Here is a 20795-nt window from a genome sequence, read left to right on the forward strand (position 1 = left end):
GGTGCAGAGGCAGCAACAGGAAACAGCACTTTCAAATCAACTCGGAGCGTTCTTGGGTGGCCTTCCAGTGGATGTCATTAATAATATGCACCATCTGGCAGCTTCCTATTTTAACTAATTAGTCTTGTTGAGTACACGCTAAGCTTTTAAAATCATTATTTTAAAACGCTGTGCACACTACAGTTCAGCGCCCTGGGGCAAAGCCCAGGTCTCTCAGTTTATGGCCGTGTTTGAAGAGAGAGTTTCATGTGCATTCACCACCGAAGGGTTTAGTAGAAGATTGTTTGTTTGTTTGTTTGTTTGTTTGTTTGGTGTTATTGTTGTTTGCAGACAGGGTCTTGCTCTGTTTCTCAGGCTGGAGTGCAGTGACATGATCATAGCTCACTGCAGCCTCAAACTCCTGGGCTCAAACAATCCTCCTGCCTGAGCCTCCTGAGTGGCTGGGACTACAGGTGCATGCCACTGTGCCCAGATAGTTTTTTATTTTTTGGTAGAGATGGGGTCTTGCTATGTTGGTCTTGAACTCCTGGTCTTAAGAGATCCTTCTGCCTTGGCCTCCCAAACTGTTAGGATTACAGGCATGAGGCACCATGTCTGGCCAAGTAGAAGACTGTTTTAGCAAGACTGACCTGTTATGAAAAGTCAGAGGGCACCGAGACTAGAGTCTGGGCAACCTGGGAGAAGGCAACAGAAATAATGAGGACTTGAGACTAAGACAACATGCGCCTGGGGTGGACAGGAGGGCAGGGCTGTGAGTCAATTAGATGGTACAGTGGGCTGGGCTGGGACACAGGGCAGTAGGGAAGAGGAGTCTAGGATGAACCCAGGTTGTCTGTGTGGGCTTCTCCCTTTGGTAGGTGCATAGCAATGGGAGATAGGAGGGTAGCCAAAGCAGGCACAGCGGAGAGAAAAAAGACGGTGAGTTAGAGTCTTTAGTTGGGATGGAGGGAAGTTACTTCATAGAGCACTGGAGTCTGGTGTTGAGGAGAAAGGGCCAGACTGGAGATAAAGATTTGTGAGTCATCCTGTCGAGGTAGCAGTTGAAGCTGTGGGTGAGATTGCCCAGGGGGAGTGTGGAGCAAGAGAGTCAGGAGGCTAGGATGCAGTTGGGAGAGTAACAGCTGTTTCCATTCTGATTCAAAGCCTCTTTAGTAAGTTCTCTGTCTCACTATCCCTTTCCAAACCCACAGCCCACAATGATTACTCTGTCTTCTCTATTATTTTTTTAATTAAAAAGATTTTTTATTTCTTTTAGAGAGATGGAATCTCTCCGTGTCCTGGGCTCAAGTGATCCTCCCACCTTGGCCTCCCAAAGTGCCAGGATTGCAAGTGACAGCCACCGCTCCTGGCCTGCCTTGTCTTCTGTGCAACCACCCAACCCGCTTTTAAAATTCTAAGCTGCTCGCTTTCCACCTAAACAGTGACCATACTGGAGAGGCCTTGGGTCCAACAACTCTGTACTTCTGTTACCTTTTCTGTGTTTCGCTCTTGTCTTCTGAAGTCTCCTGGAAGCTCACAAAGGCTTGGGTTGCATTTTTGTATCCTGTACTCCCTTACCCCAAGTCAGCTACAGCTAGTAACAGTCTCCCGTTTGGATGTTTTCATGGCTCATGCTAGAGGATCCTTAAAGATTCTAGGTCTGGGCCAGGCGCGGTGGCTCAAAACTGTAATCCCAGCACTTTGGGAGGCCGAGACGGGTGGATCACGAGGTCAGGAGATCGAGACCATCCTGGCTAACCCGGTGAAACCCCGTCTCTACTAAAAAATACAAAAAACTAGCCGGGCGAGGTGGCGGGCGCCTGTAGTCCCAGCTACTCGGGAGGCTGAGGCAGGAGAATGGTGTGAACCCGGGAGGCGGAGCTTGCAGTGAGCTGAGATGTCACCGCCGCCCCCCCTTTTGGGTGAAAGGGGGAGACTCCGTCCCAAAAAAAAAAAAAAAAAAAAAAGATTCTAGGTCTGGTTGAACGTTTTGGCTAGACGACAAAGTTCAGGTCCCCTTGGAAGAGCCCTACACCTGTCTCCCCAGTGCCAGGAACTGGAGCTCCGGGGTGACTCTGAACATCAACATTTCCTGGGTCTGCTTCGTGAATCCCAAACCCTGATTCCAAGAGCAGCCCGAAAGCAGAAAATTCTCCTTGACTTTACCTCTGAAAACACTACTTGGAAGATGGGTGGTTTATTTCACTAAAAATAAGCTAGATATTGAAGCAGTGTATTGGAAAATCAAACGCCAAGCTCATTGTTTAGTTTGGAAAAAAATGTTAAAATTCTGTTAATGCAGTTGTCACTGGTGATCAGCACAGAAGGACTGGTTAGAGGCCTTCATGAGTGAGGCTGCTGGAAAAACAGCTCAGAGGTGTCGTAAAATGTTTCGCTCACGCTGGGGTTGTCTGCCAGGAAAGGTGCAACTTATTGCCAGGGATGTTTTTACCAGGCCGCTTCTGAACTTTAACCCGCTGTTGAAACCAGGGTCATGCGAGGCAGCCACAGCCTCTGGGCCCCCAGCACAGCTAACCCAGACTGCGGGCCTGATGTCAGCCACGTGATGTGACCCACAGCTGGGGCACGGGCTGGCGGGGATGCTGCAGCTCTGTGGGTTAGTTCTGGTGCCTAAGTCAGGGTGTCACGGCAATGAGAAAAGGTGATACCAGGGAGAAGCCAATGTAGTCCAGAGAAAGCTCGGCTTCTCCACCTGTGGCTTTCCTCTGCTCCAGGGGGACATGCAGGCGTCGTTTGGAACAGAAAGTGGGCTGAGCAGCCACACCATTTGTTTCCCCATCCATCTGTGTATTCCGAGGTTGCGTGCTCTTCATTTTCTGCCCAGAGTGCTGGGCCCTGGCTGATTTCGCTTCTTGCCCAAGTGCTGGTTTAATAACGGTGTGAATCAGAGGGGCGAGGAGCCAGCGCCCACAGCGCAGAGCATCCAGGCATGTTGCAGCGGCGCAGAGGCGATGTGAGTTCCAGCTCCCGAAAGCCGGGGCTTTATTTCAGGGTTGTGGCTGAGGGCTGGATTGACTGTGGCTGGTGCCTGGCACCCTCCCTTCTGCCCAGGGGTGGTTCTCGCTTTGCTCCCTGAACTACCCCTGCGCCGATTTCACTGTCCTCCAGTACTCCTTGCTCGGGGGTGGGAGTGACTTTCTTGGAACTCACGGAAGTTTCGAACACTCTTGGGAACATCAGAGTAGAGAAGATGGCTGCACGCACGCCAACATACCCATGCCTGTCTCAGCATCACCCAGTCTCTTCGATTTAAAGGCATCTGCGAGAAGCAGGGCAAGCTTCCATTCAGGATAATGAGAGTTAAGTTTGTTGGTCCTACTCTGTCTCCTGTTTGTGACTGCACATCACGTTTTCATTTGGTTTTGATGGGAGGCACACAGGGGCAGGAGGAAGGGAGCCCAGGTTCCCCATCCTCACCTAGAGATCTTTCAACCTGAAAGCACCAGGTGCTGTTTGGACAGAGGGTGAGGGTGGATTGACCTGGGGCCTTGGCCTTTGGAATCCTCAGGCTCTCTTTGGAGGTCCTGAGCATCCTGCAGGGTAGCATCAAGCTCTTCCTCGTTTGTGCCAGTGTGCTTTTTGTAAATCTTCATGCCACAGCATCCCAACCTCCCCTTGCGCGTTAGTTGGTGTGATTGGGTAAAAGCGGATCAATCCTTTAGAGACGTAAAAGGCAGAGGGGACAGTGGGAAGCCATCTCATGGATACTTAGTGAAGCTGGTCAGAATTCCTTCTCCCTCCATCGTTAACAGCCCCTCCAGCCTCCCTCCTCCAATGGAGACACTGAAAACAGCCGCCTCCCCTTCCTTGCCCTAATCAGGGGTCTCCTCCTGTTGGCCCGTAGGACACAGGAGGCGCCTGCTGGCTGCTGCTGCTGGGAGCTGTGGAAACATGTGGCTGCCACGTAGGCTGTGAGTCAGCGTCCCACCTTCCACAGGGGCCTCAGGAACCGGAAGGTGCTCAGTGCCCTTTAATATTAACCGTCCCAGGCAGCCCAGGGCACATCCAGGAAGAGAGGCGTGGCAGCCTCGGGGCAGGGCGGTGGGGGGAGACGCCAGCAGCCAGGTGTCCTCTTGGCTCTTCAAGTCACCTGGCTTATTCCCTCCTGAAAATGCATTTTCTCTTTCCCTATTTGGGTGAACTGCTGCTGGCAGGGCCGTGGAAGGGAGGGGCCAGAGATTAGAGAGGCTTTGGAGTCAGAGCCGAGTTCGGGTTATGGTCCACTGTAAGATCTTGGAAAAGATATTCTCTTTTGTGTTTTTGAGACAGAGGCTTGCTCTGTCGCCCAAGCTGGAGTGCAGAGGCATGTTCTCTGCTCACTGCAGTCTCCGCCTCCGGGTTTCAAGCGATTCTTCTGCCTCAGCCTCCCGAGTAGCATGCCCGGCTAATTTTTGTATTTTTGGTAGAGACAGGGTTTCACTATGTTGTCCAGGCTGGTCTTGAACTCCTGGCCTCTAGTGATCCACCTGCCTCGGCCTCCCAAAGCGCTGGGATTACAGGTGTGAGCCACCACACACCTGGCTGTAAAAGTTACTCTCTAAGCCTTAGTTTCCTTATTTTGAGGAACGGTCGTCATGATGAGTACATTTTAGGCTTATGAGGGTTCCCTGGGATAAAATGAGCACCGGTTGGTGTGAGAAGCAGTGATGATCTTTCCTTTTTCTGAATGGCTGTTTCTCTTGTCTCTTCCCCCAAGATCTGCCTTTCCTGCCCTTTCGACTAATAAGGGAAGAACTTCTCAAACAATTCTGCTGAGTAACCTGGAGATGGGACTTTATGCATCGTAATGACAACGGCTTCTGCTTCCCTGGGTGTGGTAGTTAGTGGAGAAGGGGAGGGTGCCCTGAGGGAGGGAGGACTCTGCAGAGGGATGGGCAGCCAAGAGTTGATCCACCTGTACAGGGAATCTCCTTGGTGATCCTGAATCCATTTGTGAGTCCAGGATGTCTTGGTGGTGGCACAACATCAGGCCTCTGAAATAGGGAAAGGTGAGTTCAGCATGTTTGTGAGGGGGCACTCCAGCCTTGGGGATTTGGGCGAAGGGGACGCGCAGTCAGGCTGTGCAGTATTCACCTCCTGTCCTTGGAGCCTTATCACCCAATAGATAACCAGCCGCTTGCCCAGATGACTCACGAGGGTGCTTTAACTTCTGGGATTGTTCAGGGCCAGCTCCTTGGACATTGAGGAAAACAAGCAAATATAGGAAGATTTGTTTGTTTATTCGAAAAATATTTACTGTGCACCTATTACGTGATGGCCCCTTTCTAAGTCACAGAAGGTGCAGAGCCCTGAGCCACATGGACAAGGTCCCAGCTTTCATGTAGCTGAAATCCTCCAGCTAAGGAGGACAACAAATAAGACATTTAAATAAACAAGACAACTCAGCTTGCAGTAAGTGCTGTGATAAGGAACTAGGCAGTTGCTTTCAAATTTGAGTGCGTATTAGAATTCCCTAGAGCCCTTGATAAAACACTGATGGCCGGCCCCACCCCAGTATTTCTGATTCAGTGTGTCGGAGTGGGGCCTGAGAATCGGCATTTCTCGCAAGTTCTTAGATGATGCTGATGCTGCTGGTCCTTGGACCACCTTTGAGAACCACAGACTTGGGTAATGGCATCAAGGGGTTGGGTGGGGTGGCACCTAGTTTCAAAACAGCTCAGAAAGATAAAGTCAAGGGCCTGTGGACTGTGTTCCTTTTTAGTTTAGGAGGCAGAAGGGATGGAGGTACTGTGCTTTTTGTAGTTCTTTGTAGTTCTTTTGTGGAAAGGGCAGCTGCAAACAAAACGAAAACCTCTGTCTCACTTCTCACTCTATGTTTATTCCTATTCAGAGCAGCTTCTGAGGCTGGGAGTGGTAGCTCATGCCTGTAATCCTAGCAGTCTGAGAGGCTGAGGCAGGAGAATCTCTTGAGGCCAAGAGTTTAAGATCAGACTGGGCAACATAGGGAGATCCTGTCTCTGCAAAAAATAAAAACAAATGAGCTGGGCATGGTGGCACGCACATGTGGTCCCAGTTACCCGGGAGGCTGAGGCAGGAGGACTGCTTGAGTCTATGAATTGGAGGCTCACCACTGCACTTCAGCCAGGTGACAGAGCGAGACCCTTTCTCCAAGAAAACAAAACAAAACAAAACAGCAGAACAAAACAGAAAAAATCCTGAAACAGATGAATTTCTGGAACCTCATTTCTCTGGGGATCCTGAAGCCAGCAGGCACGATGCTTGCTTGTAATACAGAGTATTCTCATCTATTTGTTGGTTCTCACAAAGCAGGAGTTTAAAGGGCAGATCTGGGTCTAAACATTTCAGAGACACCACTGATAGCACAGAGAAGGACATTCTCATTCTAGTGAGAATCAGCTTCAGGGCTCATGTTGGGTAGCTGTGTTTTTATAAGAGTCTGTCTATATGTGAAATAAGATAAGAAATCATTATGGATTAATAGATGACAATTTATCTGAAGGCAGAGGGCATAAGTTTATCTTTCTATCCTGTGTCCAGCAACAGGCCTACTGTAATGGTAAACCATAGATGTTTGTTAATTTCATGTATTCACTTGCTTATTTATCCACAACCAGATGCTATGCAGGGTGCTAGAAATACAATGGCTAAGAAGACAGACCCCGCTCCCACCCTCATGGAGTTTATAGTTTAAATAGAGGAGGCAGACAAGTTACCAGGTAATTACACGTGGAGGGTCATTTTGTGTCCTATGATCATAGGAGAAATACAGGGTGATACAGAAACACATAACTGAGAGAGGCCAGGAGGGCTTCCTGGAAGAAGTGACCTCTGAGATGGGAAGAAGCTGGGTGGGTAAGGAGTGCTGTAGACAAGGGTACCAAGAAGACAGTTTTCTGGATAGAGACACGAATGTGCAAAGACCCAGAGGTGAGAGAGAGCACAGAACATTCCCTGGCTAGTATTAGTTCAAGATGCCTGGGGCCAAGAACTGAGATAGGAACCTGAAGGGCCTTGTGGGAATAAATGAGCAATACTTTTTTTTTTTTTTTTTGAGACGGAGTCTCGCTCTGTCGCCCAGGCTGGAGTGCAGTGGCCGGATTTCAGCTCACTGCAAGCTCCGCCTCCCAGGTTACGCCATTCTCCTGCCTCAGCCTCCCGAGTAGCTGGGACTACAGGTGCCCGCCACCTCGCCCGGCTAGTTTTTTTGTATTTTTTAGTAGAGATGGGGTTTCACCATGTTAGCCAGGATGGTCTCGATCTCCTGACCTTGTGATCCACCCGTCTCGGCCTCCCAAAGTGCTGGGATTACAGGCTTGAGCCACCGCGCCCGGCCGAGCAATACATTTTAAGGGATGCTGAGAAAATGTCTTAAGATTTTGCTGGTTGGTTGCTGTTTACACTGAGAGTGAAGGTTCTGACTTATGTCCAGAATGGGAATTAATCTCACACCCAGGTTGAGGAAACTTGCTAGGGTGATGATTGGATTCTGTTTTGAGTTGGCTCTGTTTGCAGGTCCTGGTTCCCAGATTTGCCCTTCCTCCCACCTGTTGAGCTAGGACATCTGGGCAAACCAGTTTTGATAGAGGAAGAGGCTTGCTGAACTCTTCGCCATCAAAGAGTATTCTTGGAACCGAAGTGACAACTTTATTACAATGTGGTTTGGAGAAAGATCGTGTCCAAAATATTGAAAGGTTCAAATATAATTTTTGTGATGCTGGCCCCCAGGAGGCACAGATCGTTTGCTGTGTGCTCTGCAGGCCTGGCATCAAGGCCCTGGCTAATGGCTCTGTGACCTTAGGCAGGTCAGTTAGGTAGGTTTTGGCATCTTACTTTTTATACTTACAAAGTGGGGATAGTCTGGGAACATCCTGAGAATGTTATGTACAGAAATGAGATGGTGTCTATAAAAACACTAGGCCACTGGAGGAAATGTTCAGACCTCCAGGAAGTTGATTGTTAAAGGCATTTAGTCACTGGTGTGGCAATGGCCAGGACTCTGTGTGTGTATTTAATGATTAGCTATTTAGCCAGAATCTGTGTCTAGTTTATTTCCACAAAAATACATTGTACTTACTTTTAGATAGACTGTCTTCTCTTTTGTTTATGTAGAGAATAGTATGTTTGGAAACTTCAGGGTAATGAAATTTCCCAAACAAGAGTGGGTTCAATACAACTTTTTCTTCTTTTAGTTAATTTTTAATGTACTTGGGAAGGCTGCACATTTTTAACTAAAGGTTTGTGCTGTGTATGAGAAGTGTCCATCATCTCGAAAACTCTTTGAACCCTTCATCTTCCCGTTTTTTTTTTTTTTTTTTTTTTTGAGATGAACTCTTGCTCTGTCTCCCAGGCTGGGGTGCAGTGTTGTGATCTCGGCTCACTGCAACCTCCACCTCCTGGGTTCAAGCGATTCTCCTGTCTCAGCCTCCAGAGTAGCTGGAATTACAGGCATGCACCACCACACCCGACTAATTTTTGTATTTTTTAGGAGAGATGGGGTTTCACCATGTTGGCCAGGCTGGTCTCGAACTCCTGACCTCAGGTGATCCTCCCGCCTTGGCACTTGTGAGCCACTGCGCCCGGCCTCATATTCCGTTTTGAAATGCATGTTCTTATAAGGAGTGAGGTTTTCTTACACCCCCTGTGCTTTCTTTATTGGGCAGTGTCCCTTTTGAGGAGTGCAGGTCTTGTTTCAACTTGAAGAAGACAGAATTGCTTCCTCTGTCTTGATGAGCTTGTTTTTGGCCTAGGCTTCCTCATACTACAGCTGGTCTGAATTTTTTTCGCCTTCTATGGTGGCTTTTTTGACCCCAAGAAATACTGAAATTCAGACTGAAGTTACCTGTAGTGGAGATACCTGGACTTTTCCGATTATTTGGGATGTTTTTCAGGCTGACTCACATGTGTGCCTTGCAGCCATGAAAGATACTCTCAGCTCAGAGGGACAACCTTGTCACAGGGTTGCTCTTTTTACATGCCTGATTTCCTCCCGATTTCTCACTACCATTTTGAAGAACGGCATAGAAGGTAGAGAAACAAACTTCCACCTTCAAATGCGATCTCTGTGCCCAATGCAAGAAAGGTAAAAGCTACTCACTCTAAGTGGCAGACGCCAAATGCAAATTATAGTTCTTGGCTGAGAGAAGAGTTACCCTTAACTGTTTGTTTATTTATTTATTTATTTATTTTTAATCCTGAAGTCCAATGGACAGATTCCTAAGGGAAGGCTAAATGCCTTTAATCTATGTTTGGATGAAGCATATTCAACCAGCTCTTCTGTAGAAAGGCCTTTAGTTTGTATTTGATGTTCTAAAGGTGCACACAGTGGTGCAACATACATGAGTATTCTGCAGTATAGGTTTATAGATTCAGATGAAAGGTACCTAAACTTCTACATGTTTGTGGACAATGTGAAATTGTCCCTAAGGAGTCTGTGCTGAGTTTCACTCCTATTTCCCCACATCGTTGCCAACGACTGACATTGTCATTCCTTTACCTTTTTACCAATTCAATGGAGAAAAAAACGGCATCTCATTTTAATTTTAATTTTTCTGATTGCTAGTGAGGTTAGCCATCTTTTGATATATTTATCAGCCATTTGTATTTTTTCTCTGCAATGTATATATTTACCATTTGTATTTTAAAAACTGGCTTATTTAATCTTTAATATGTACTGATTGTAATTATTCATTATCTTATTTTTTTCAGCGTAGACTTGACCCCTGTGAACTATGCTTTGGAAGTAAATGATGAAGGAGAAATAAAGAATAATGCGGTAAGGAAGATCATAGCGTTTTGGAGCAGAAAGAAGGTTGTGGAGACAATTTTGTGCAAATGCCTTATTTTATGGATGAGAAACTAAGGCTCTGAGAGGCATAGCTGGCTAGTAGCAGTTCTGAAAATTGGTTCTAGGGCAGGCATTTTTTCTCTGCCTGCTGTTCCTCACGTTTGTGAGGAGTGTCATTGGTTTTTCTTTTCTGGGTACTGTGGCTTCTTCATCCGTTTAACAGCTAGCAATGTACATCCGTCTGCAAGGGGAAGAGGTAAGCTTTCCCAGCCACGTGGGAATGGCTCTCGAGGCATGTTACCTACCGGGCATAAAGTGAAGCACCATTTCTCAGACATATTAAGTCGGTGAAAATGAGTAGGTTTTGCAGGAAAAGGGGCATCATATGTTGATGAAAGAAAGAGATTTGCACCCTTTTTTTTTTTTTTGAGATGGAGTCTGGCTCTGTGACCCAGAGCTGGAGCACGGTGGTGCAATCTCAGCTTACTGCAGCCTACACCTTCTGAGTTCAAGTGATTCCCCTGCCTCAGCACCCCAGTAGCTGGGATTATAGGCGTCCGCCACCATGCCTGGCTAATTTTTGTATTTTTAGTAGAGATGGGTTTTACCATGTTGGCCAGGCAGGTCTCAAACTCCTGACCTCAAGTGATCCACCCTCCTTGGCCTCCCAAAGTGCTGGGATTATAGATGTGAGCCACCGCGCCTGGCTGGGATTCGTATTTTTAAAAAGGGGAGGGGGCTGTTAATTGGCTCACTGTTCACTTGTGAAGCTTACAGCAGCTATACATTTTCTGTTTTCCAATCCTTTCAGAAACGGCAGCAAAGTATCAGTAGCAATCATCTAATTCAGAAATCCCTTCTTTTTTTTTTTGAGACAGAGTTTCATTCTTGTTGCCCAGGCTGGAGTGCAATGGCGTGATCTTGGCTCACCACAACTTCTGCCTCCAGGTTCAAGCGATTCTCCTGCCTCAGCCTCCTGAGTAGCTGGGATTACAGGCAGGCACCACCATGCCTGACTAATTTTGCATTTTTAGTAGAGACCGGGTTTCTCCGTGTTGGTCAGGCTGATCTTGAACTCCTGACCTCAGGTGATCCACCTGCCTCGACCTCCCAAAGTGCTGGGATTATAGGCATGAGCCACCGCTCCCGGTCCAGAAATCTCTTTTTATAATACTTTAAAAAAACACTCCACATGATCTAAGGATGTGCTTTCAGATATGCAAAGTATTTGGCTTGCAAAGAAGATTGAGTGTGAACCTTTGAGAGGAAAAATTATGTGATGTGAATCCGTTGGTCAGATTAAAACAAAATTGTGTGTGGTGTATGTGTGGGTGTGTGTAAAAGGAATTTAAAAAAAAACCAGAAATGGCGGGGTGAAGAGACCGTCTTCCAGTCAGGTTAGAGACCAAAGCAGGGGAGTGCCCAGGTTCAGGAGCTGAGCACACGGATAACGTGCTTTCTCAGAGCTGGAAGCAAAGGCTGGCCTGTTAAAGGCAGAGAGATGCCAGCGATGTTTCTCTGCTGTGCACAGGGTGGGAAGCGGAGGTGCATGAGTTATCTTGGTGCTCACACAATATTGGAAGGAAGGGAGGTGAGATGGGAGAGGACAGGAATGTCCCTGGTCCTGTCAGCTGTACTGACCAGTGTGACCTGAGGCTGAGCTTCCCACACACAGTGAACAGGAATTTGGAAAAGTGGAAGAGAGTGATTATCTAAATTGTGTCTGCAATGCTGGGGCTGGAGATTTTCTTGAATTCTTAGCAGTTTCCAGACCCACAATCTAATTTCCTTAAATCATGTGGCCACTGGAACTATTCCAGAATAATGTGTTTTACTGCGAGTGACCAGCCATCCCCGTTTGCCAGAGACACAGGTTTCCTGGGATGTGGGACTTCTGAGGTGAAAACCAGGGCAGTCCAGGCAAACTGGGATGGTTGGTCATCTTGTCTGGACAACTAAGATAATTTCAATAACCAAATTAAAAACATCCAACATCAGTGTCAGAGCTAAAAGCGAAACTCATACAGAAGAAAACTGTCCCTTCATCTTCTCTACACAGCCTTAGTATTATTATTTCTTAATTTGCCAGCTGATGGGACACACTGAGCCTTTTGGTGGACTATCGCTTGAGCCCAGGAGCCTGAGGCAACGTTGTACATTAGAACTACTTGGAGAGTTAAAAGAAAAAAAAAAAAAGTGGACAACCAGGCCCTCTTCTCCACCAAGTAAATCACAATTCCCAAGGAAAACAACATTCCCAAGCAGGGGAGTCTTAAAAACTGCAGAGGAGATTGGACCATGTAGACTGGTTAAGAGGTGCTGGTGTGAGCAGGAAAGGGATCCCAGAAGTTAATATCCAATAAATTAAATCAGGGTAGCCACACAGCCTGGCTTAGGCCTGTTGTTCTGACATATTGCTTTTTTTAATAATTTTTTTTTTTTTTTTTTCGAGAGATGGGATCTTACTTTGTTGCCCAGGCTGGTCTTGAACTCCTGGGCTCAAGCAATCCTCCCACCTCAGCATCCCTAAGTGCTGAGATTGCAGGCGTGAGCCACCATGCCCATCCTGACATATTTCTTAATAGCACTTGTTTTTACTCTTAGAACTCTCCAAATTTGGCTAATATGTTATATGATTATCCAACACATAAGACTCCCTGAGAATGGCAGGGTGTGATGGCTCACACCTGTAGTCTCAGCACTTTGGGAGGCGGGAGGATCGCTTGGGCCCAGGAGTTTGAGACCAGCCTGGGCAACACCCCATTACTATTAAATAAATAAATAAATAAATAAATAAATAAATAAATAAATAAATAAATTAGCGGGGCACGGTGGTGCCTGTCTGTGGTCCCAGCTACTCAGGAGGCTGAGGGGGGAGGATCACTTGAGTCTGGGAAATCAAGGCTGCAGTGAGCTGTGATTGAGCCACTGCACTCCAGCTTGGGCAACAGAGCAAGACACTGTCTCAGAAAAAGAGTAATTAAAAAAAGACTCTCTTAGAAAAATTTTTTTCTTTCCTGTGTTTATTTTTTGCCTTCATTTCATGGTGATGGGAATAATAAAATTTTTTTTCTTAAATAAAAAAAACCCACAAGCTTGAAATATAACTTACAGTAGAGCACACAAATCTTAAGCGTATAGTTGATCAAATTTAACATACATGTTTTCCAAGTAACCACAAGGTATAAAACATTTCCAGCATCCCCAAAAACCCTCATGCCTCTTTCTGGTAAGTAGCCCTTCCTTCCTGTAACACACTAATTTTGGCTTCGTATGAACAGAATCAGGTAACATGTAGTCTTTTGTCTCCAGCTTCCATCACTCAACATTTTGTCTGTGAAATTCATCTTTGTAGCAGCATGTATGTGAAGTTTGATCTTTTTCAGGGCTGTGTAGTATTCCATCACACAATTATACCATGCCTTATTTACGTGTCTGTTGGGGATAGACATTTGGGTGTTTCCATTTTTGGTAATTAGGAATATAGCAACTATAAACATTCTTATAAAGAGTCTTGGCCGGGCGCGGTGGCTCAAGCCTGTAATCCCAGCACTTTGGGAGGTTGAGACAGGCGGATCACGAGGTCAGGAGATCGAGACCATCCTGGCTAACACGGTGAAACCCCGTCTCTACTAAACAATACAAAAAACTAGCCAGGCGAGATGGCAGGCGCCTGTAGTCCCAGCTACTCGGGAGGCTGAGGCAGGAGAATGGCGTGAACCCGGGAGGCGGAGCTTGCAGTGAGCTGAGATCTGGCCACTGCAGTCCAGCCTGGGCGACAGAGCGAGATTCCGTCTCCAAAAAAAAAAAAAAAAAAAAAAAAAAAAGAGTCTTCTGTTGCACACACACACGAGATTTTCTTGGGTCTCTAGCCCTTAGAAATTGTCAGCTCACTGGTTGTTTACCATCCACAGTCAGGCACTTTGGCTGGATGCCCTCAAGCTGTGGAAGGTCAGGTGGGCCTGGAAAAACCTGCTTTTGGCTTTAAGTGCTGGAGAAAATCAGCATTCCATTCAGTGATCATTGGAGGGTCTGAGGATGTCCAAGAGATTCAGGTAGAGGATGGGTGGATTCCAGTCAACGTAGTAATTGTGGAGGGAGTGTCCTGGAGGGGTTTGAGGCAATGCTTCAGTATCATTGGCTGGTGTATTTGCAACCTTTTATTATGGGAAATTGCAAATGTACATAAAACAATGTAGTAGAGGGAACAGCGTAATACATCTTTACGTACCCATGGCAGCTTCAACAGTTGCCAAATATAGACAGTTTTTTTTCACCTCTACCTCCTTTCCCCCACCCCCTGATTATTTCTGAAGCAAATTTCAGGCATCCTATCATTTTATCCATAACGATTTCAGTACTTATCTCTCAAAGATAAAGACTCAAAAAAGCCTACAAAGCAATTTCATTACGATGCCTAAAAGTCATTTGTAGCAATTCTTTATTTTTGCTAAATGTCCAGCCATTGTTTATATTTTCTCAGTTATAAGATGCTGATGAATCGTTGTAAGACAGTTTGCTGGTTGGAATTGGGATCCAAATAAGGTTTCTATAGTGGGATTTGTCAATCTGTTCAAGTCTTAATCCATAGGAGCCTCTTCATCACCTTTTTCTTGCAATTTTTCCGTTTTTGGCTGTTTTTGAAGGAACTAGGGCACTTTTCCCACAGACTGTCCCACAGCCTTACTTTTGCTGATGGTATTCCCAAGGTGTTACCATGTTGCTCTCTATTACCATGTTGCTCTGCCCCTGTATTTCCGTACCTTTAAGTTGATGGTGAGACTTGATCAGATCTGAGTTTGGTTTATTTTGACACTTGTCCCTCCACCCCAGAAACAGTCTTGCCTGTCTGACGTTTACTCCCATCCCATGCCCTCTGGCTCACTTTGTTCAGCCCCTCTGGCCTGGAACATTCTAGGCCTGCTCCTTCTCTAGGGCGGTTGCACGGCTGTCTCCTCTGTTTCTAGCCTCCTCAAGTCTTTGCTCAAGTTTTCTTTTCTGGGCGAGGCCCGTCATGGCCACCTACTGAACACCCGTAACCTCAGAGCAGCACTCCTGATCCTTGAACTGTGCCTGGCACATAAGTGCTCAATGTGTGCGCTCGGTGAATTCCTAAAGGGAGGACTCTTCCTCCAGCTCTTACTCGACCTGTGATGACAATGACAGTAACGGCAAGCATTTATTGAATTCCTCTTCTGTGCCGGACACGCTGTGTGCTAAATGTTTCATTTATTTCATCATTGCAACAACATAGGGTAGGTCCTGTTATTATTACCTCCTTCTACAAACAAGTGCAGTGGGCATGGAGATGTGCAGCCCAGAGCCTCCAGCAGTCGGCTCCTTCTATGAAGTGTACACGCTGGGCTGTCTACGTCGATGACTGATCCAGGCAGGGGGATAAAGCCTTGGCCATTCTGGCCAACAGGGGACAACTTTGATGGTCACATAGGCCCCAGAGTTTTCCACTGTGTTGGCTGAGGCTTGTTCCCTCTGCCCAGCTGTGATCCTTCCACCTCTTTTCTGTAAATGTTGATTTCTAATAAATATCCTGCAAGCCAGACTCCACCTCAGTGTCTTTCTCCTGGAACCCCCAACTTACAATACCAAGGAAAATAAAGTTTAGGGAGTGAGACAACCTTCCCAAATTCCTTCTAAGCAGGTGGTAGGGCAGAGACTTTACTGAGCTGCGGTCTCTTTGATGTGATGTGCCGTTTCTGGAAGCATCATGCCTCCCCAGATCCCGAATGTGGGAAGGGACCGTCAGCACTGTGGTTCAGCTCTGGGTTTAAGCTGCTTTTGTGTTACAGGCTGTCAGTCGTTAACATGTTTCTAGAGGAAACTGGGCTCTTGGTCACAAATGGCTAACTTACATTGAAATTAGGAGGACAGGTTGTAGATTTCCTGTCCTGTAACCAGGAAAAGGTGCCGAGCGCTCCGAAGTGTGATGCCTTAAAGGGAGAGTGGTGTTGGGTGAGGAAGCAGGGATGGGAAGCGGCTGGGCTGAGACAAGGGGTGGTTGGGTATTAGACAGGCAGGAAGGGTCCCCTTTATGGACAGCCTGGAAAGCTAGCAGAAGACTCGATCTGTTGAGCAGCCAGGAGCCTCAGAGCTTCTAAAGGGGCGGGTGATCTGATGGAAGGGCTGTCCTAGCAGGAGACACAGGTGCACGGAGCAGGTTGGAGGACTGGGGCCGGGGGGACAAGTTAGTCCAGGAAAATAGGGAGCAGTGATGTGGGCCTGGACTGGGCGGAGGACATCAGAGATGGAGAGACAGGGACAAAGTAGAGACAGCAAAGAAAAAACAACATGGCCCCGGGGCAGGGGACAAAGAAGGAGTCAATTAAAGACAGATTCCATGTCATTCATCTTGAAAGCATGTTTAGTTTTACTAGTAATCTAAGAAATGTAGATCAGCACAACCATTTAATTCCGTTTTTACCTATCAGAGTGACCTTCTCATTGTTTCAGTGAGAGTGTTCGGGTTTCTAAAGGGTTTGGAGAAATAGACATTGTCTCATTGTCCAGCAGGGTCAGTACCTCTCTAGACAACCATTTCACAATTCTGATGCCAAACCTTAAAAACAGGGGCTTTGATGTCAGTTTCAGCAAAGTGAGCTGTTTGGGGATGAAACAAAGAAGTGAAAGGGATCAATCAGATTTTGTGAGGCAGGAGTCCCTGCTTTCATCCCTGAAGCTTTCGGCTTTCGGCATCCTCAGGACCGTCAACCTTGCCTTATCTCCTAGCCCCACAGAAGGATTCCTTCTGGGTTCCCAAAACACTGGTTACCTGCATTCTCTTCTATTTATTTTTGTTTTTAAAATCACAGGCATCACTTTATGATCTGTCAGTTTGGTTTTCTCTAGACTTTGGCCTCTCCAAGGGCTGTGTCACGTGTTGTGTTGTGTGTTTCCGTTTCTTTCTTTCTTTCTTTCTTTCTTTCTTTCTTTCTTTCTTTCTTTCTTTCTTTCTTTCTTTCAGAGTCTTGCTGTGTCACCAGGCTGGAGTCAGTGACGTGATCTCGTCTCACTGCAACCTCTACTTCCCAGGTTCAAGCGATTCTCCTGCCTCAGCCTCCCGAGTAGCTGGAACTAGAGGCATGCGCCACCACACCCGGCTAATTTTTGTATTTTTAGTAGAGTTGGAGTTCCACCATATTGGCCAGGCTGGTCTTGAACTCCTGACCTTGTGATCCACCCGCTTTGGCCTCCCACAGTGCTGGGATTACAGGCATGAGCCACCGCACCCAGCCCTCATGGTGTGTGTTTCTCTAACTCTTAGCATGCAGCAGGCATTGATGACGTATTTGATGAGTGAATGATGGGAGGATGAGCAACAATTTATTTTCAAGTCTGGCTTCTAGAATTCAACACCACCAGCATGCCATAGGTGCGGATATGTGAGGGTACAACACAGGGCCATGATCGTCCCTACAACATTATGCCGCTTCAGCAAGGACTCTTAAGAGCAATAAGCTCCTGACCCCTTTCTTCGGTTACAGGGTCCAGCCCACGGGACTGCTCTCTGTGTTTCTTGAGAAGCATGCATGTTCTCCTGGTCCCGTCTGCCTTCTGCTTCAGGCCCTGGAGGAACTTCCAGCTTTGCCACCGAAGGAAAAAGATCCCTTCAGATCCCCAGTTCTTGGGCAGGTGCTTCCCAGGTGGAACAGAGCCAGCGCTTTCTTCTTCACTGGGCCTCCCTTGGCTTATCTGGGCTCCTCTTTGATCTATTGTCTGACGGATATTGGAGGTTTCTTGAAAAATCCTCCTTTGTTTACCCAATAGCAGTGAAGTCCTCGAGTAAACTGTCTTTTACCAGTGTTCTCCCGCAGGCATTGCGCACAGGTAGTCTGAAGGCTGTGGTGCTGTTGCCTTGGAGAGGTGTTGGGAGAGGCCTTTTAACATCTAACGAGTAGGTGTCACACTGTGGCAGAAATGGGGGCTGCAGGCAGGGACCACTTGCTTGTGGAATTGGAGAGCAGAGAAAACGAGGCAGGATGAGAGGTGGAAGGAGGACAGAGAAGTGGACGTTTGGCACATCCCGGTGGAGAGAACTCTGTCCCTGGGTGAGGTTCAAAATCCATATCAGGGTTTTCTCTGAATTCTGGTCAAGTGAAAGCCACAGGACTATTCTAGCAGCCAAAGGGAAAGGCCAGCCAGGCATGATGGGGTGAGGGGTGCTTGGAGATGCAGTGGGGAGGGCGGTGAGTGGAGAGTGGAGAGGTATAGGTGCGGAGAGGCAGAGGTGAGGCAAATGGTGTGGCAAGGAGCTCCCTGGGAGATGGTGGAATTGAGGGGTGGAACCATAGTGGGGTTGGCTTGTGGGAGCTTTTACCCTGGACCCACATGAGAATGATCTAGGGAATTAAAAAATATCCGAATGTGGTCCAGGCGCAGTGGCTCACGCCTGTAATACCAACACTTTAGGAGGCCGAGGTGATAGGGAAGGGGGCAGGGAAGTGCTGGGAGGAGAAGGGCAGGTCTCCGGCGGGGGCTCCACCCCTGGGCCTGGGCCCACTGACTAGGTGAGGACAGGCACTCCTGCCTTCATGTCCCGATGTTGCATTTCCCAAGACCATCCTGGCCTGCCATGCCCCCATCCTGTGCCTGTAAAAACCCGAGACCCTAGCAGGCAAGCACACAAGTGGCTGAACGTGGCCAGGAACACATCGACGGAAGAAGACGCAAGCGGCTCGACATTGACAGGCCTCCGAGGGGAGCACGCCGGCACGTCTGCAGGACTTCCACCCGCGAAACCACACAGAGTTTGGCTGGGGCGGTCAGGACCACTGAGCGGCTCGACTTCAGAGGCACATCATCTCCCTTCTGGCTCCCCCATCTGCTGAGAGCTACTTCCACTCAATAAAACCTTGCACCCGTTCTCCAAGCCCACGTGTGATCTGATTCTTCTGGTATACCAAGGCAAGAACTCAGACACAGAAAGCCCTCTGTCCTTTCCACAAGAAGAGGGTCAAATTGAGCTGGTTAACATAAGCCGCCTCTAGACGGCTAAACTAAAAGCGCCCACGCCCACTGGGGCTTCAGGAGCCATAAACATTCACCCCTAGACACTGCCATGGGCTGGGAGCCCCACAACCTGCCCACCTCTATGCTCCCCTAGAGGTATGAGCAGCTGGGCCCTGAAGAAGTGAGCCACTCCCCCTGTCACACACCCTGCGAGGGGGAAAAGGGAGCTTTTTCCTTTTCAGAGGTGGGTGGATGACTTGAGGTCAGGAGTTCAAGACCAGCCTGGTCAACATGGTGACACCCCATCTCTACCAAAAATACAAAAATTAACTGGGTGTGGTGATGCGTGCCTGTACTCCGAGCTACTCCGGAGGCTGAGGCAGGAGAATCACTTGAACCCAAGAGGTGGAGGTTGCAGTGAGAGGAGACTGTGCCACTGCACTCCAGCCTGGGCAACAGAGCAAGATTCCGTCTCAAAAAAAAAAAAAAAAAAAAAATTCCTTATGTGGGGCCCTCTCTGAGATATTCTAATTTAATTCTCCTGGGGTCTGGTTTAAACGTTGGTGCAGGGGATTCTCATGGGCCAGCTGATGAGGAATGACTGCTCTAGACAAGGGAGAGGACAGTGTTTCTTCTGGGGTGGGAAAGAGCACTGAGAGGGAGGGGCTTGATGGAAGAGCTTGAAGATTGATACATATGCAGTGTCTCCCATTCTCCTAGTTCTTTACATCAGTGCCTCTCAGCCTTTACAGATGCATCCCCTGGGACCTTGTTAAAATGCAGATTCTCATTCAGGGGCCTGAGTGGCCTGAGACTCTGCATTCCTAACAGACTCCCAGGGGATACCACTGCTGCTGACCCACAAGCCATACTCTGTTTTGTATTTGTTTTTTTTTTTTGAGGTAGGGTCTCCGTCTGTCACCTGGACTAGAGTGCAGTGGCACGGTTGTGGCTCACTGTAACCTCCGCTTCTTGGGCCCACGTGATCCTCCCACCTCAGCCTCTCGAGTAGTTGGGATTACAGGTGTGCACCACCATGCCCAGACAATTTTTGTTTTTTTTTTGACATGGAGTTTTGCTCTTCCTGCCCAGACTAGAGTGCAATGGTGTGATCTTGGCTCACTGCAGCCTCCACTACTGGGTTCAAGCAATTCTTCTGCCTCAGCCTTCCAAGTAGCTGGGATTACAGGCATGCGCCACCACTCCTGGTTAATTTTGTATTTTTAGTAGAGATGGAGTTTCTCCATGTTGGTCAGGCTGCACTTGAATTCCTGACCTCAGGTGATCTGCCTGCCTCAGCCTCCCAAAGTGCTGGGATTATAGGTGTGAGCCACCGTGCCCGGCCAATTTTTGTATTTAATAGAGACGGGGTTTCACCATGTTGACCAGGCTAGTCTCCAACCCCTGACCTCAGTTGATGTACCTGCCTTGGCCTCCCAAAGTGCTAGGATTACAGCATGAGCCACTGCGCCCGGCCATAAGCCACACTTTGGATGGCAAGTCTTGACATTTATAAAGTGTCCACCGTCTTGTTTTGCATGTGACTGAAGATGTGGCCTGTGTGAGGTGGGTGGCACCATCCTGGTTTTAGAGATAAGGGATGCTCAGAGAAGGGAAGAGGGACTGGGCACGATGTGTGGAGAGGCTTTGAGCCCTGGGTCAGGTACTTCATGCCTGCTGCTCATTTAACTGGCTGTCCTTAGCTCATACACCAGCAAGTGGTGGGGTCTAGGGCCACTGACTCTGAGCCCAGAGCCCGGCTTTTTGCACCCCAGCAGTCTTCACCAGGACATGAGAGCACTTTACTATCTTTGAAAGGGAGGGTGAGGAGGAACGAGAGCTCAGGGAGGAAGGAGGGCATCTAGGGATGCTATTATGGGAACTTAGTCCAGGGACAGCGGAGGGAGGCATCAGTGGCTGGAGTCAGCTTGTATTTGGGCTTCTTAAGGCTGACATGGATCGGATCCTAGTTGCCTGAAAGGGACGTCTCCAACTGAGCAAGGGTGGGAGCCCAAGAGGCACGGGGTGGACTTTGTACAGTTGGGAGATGACAAAATTAAAACCTAGGACTAAAATTAAAACTCTA

General features: G+C 47.8%; 1 long non-coding RNA gene across 1 annotated transcript; it reads left to right on the plus strand.

Annotated features, from left to right (window-relative positions):
* Window positions 1-4825: 4825 nt before the first annotated feature.
* Window positions 4826-18629, plus strand: LOC111548633. Its single transcript, XR_002733483.3, has 3 exons — window positions 4826-4988; window positions 9667-9733; window positions 17245-18629. It is a non-coding gene; the product is annotated as an uncharacterized LOC111548633 (long non-coding RNA).
* The last annotated feature ends 2166 nt before the right edge of the window (window positions 18630-20795 follow it).

Source organism: Piliocolobus tephrosceles, chromosome 5 (assembly GCF_002776525.5).
Source record: "Piliocolobus tephrosceles isolate RC106 chromosome 5, ASM277652v3, whole genome shotgun sequence".
NCBI classification, from domain to species: Eukaryota; Metazoa; Chordata; class Mammalia; order Primates; family Cercopithecidae; genus Piliocolobus; species Piliocolobus tephrosceles.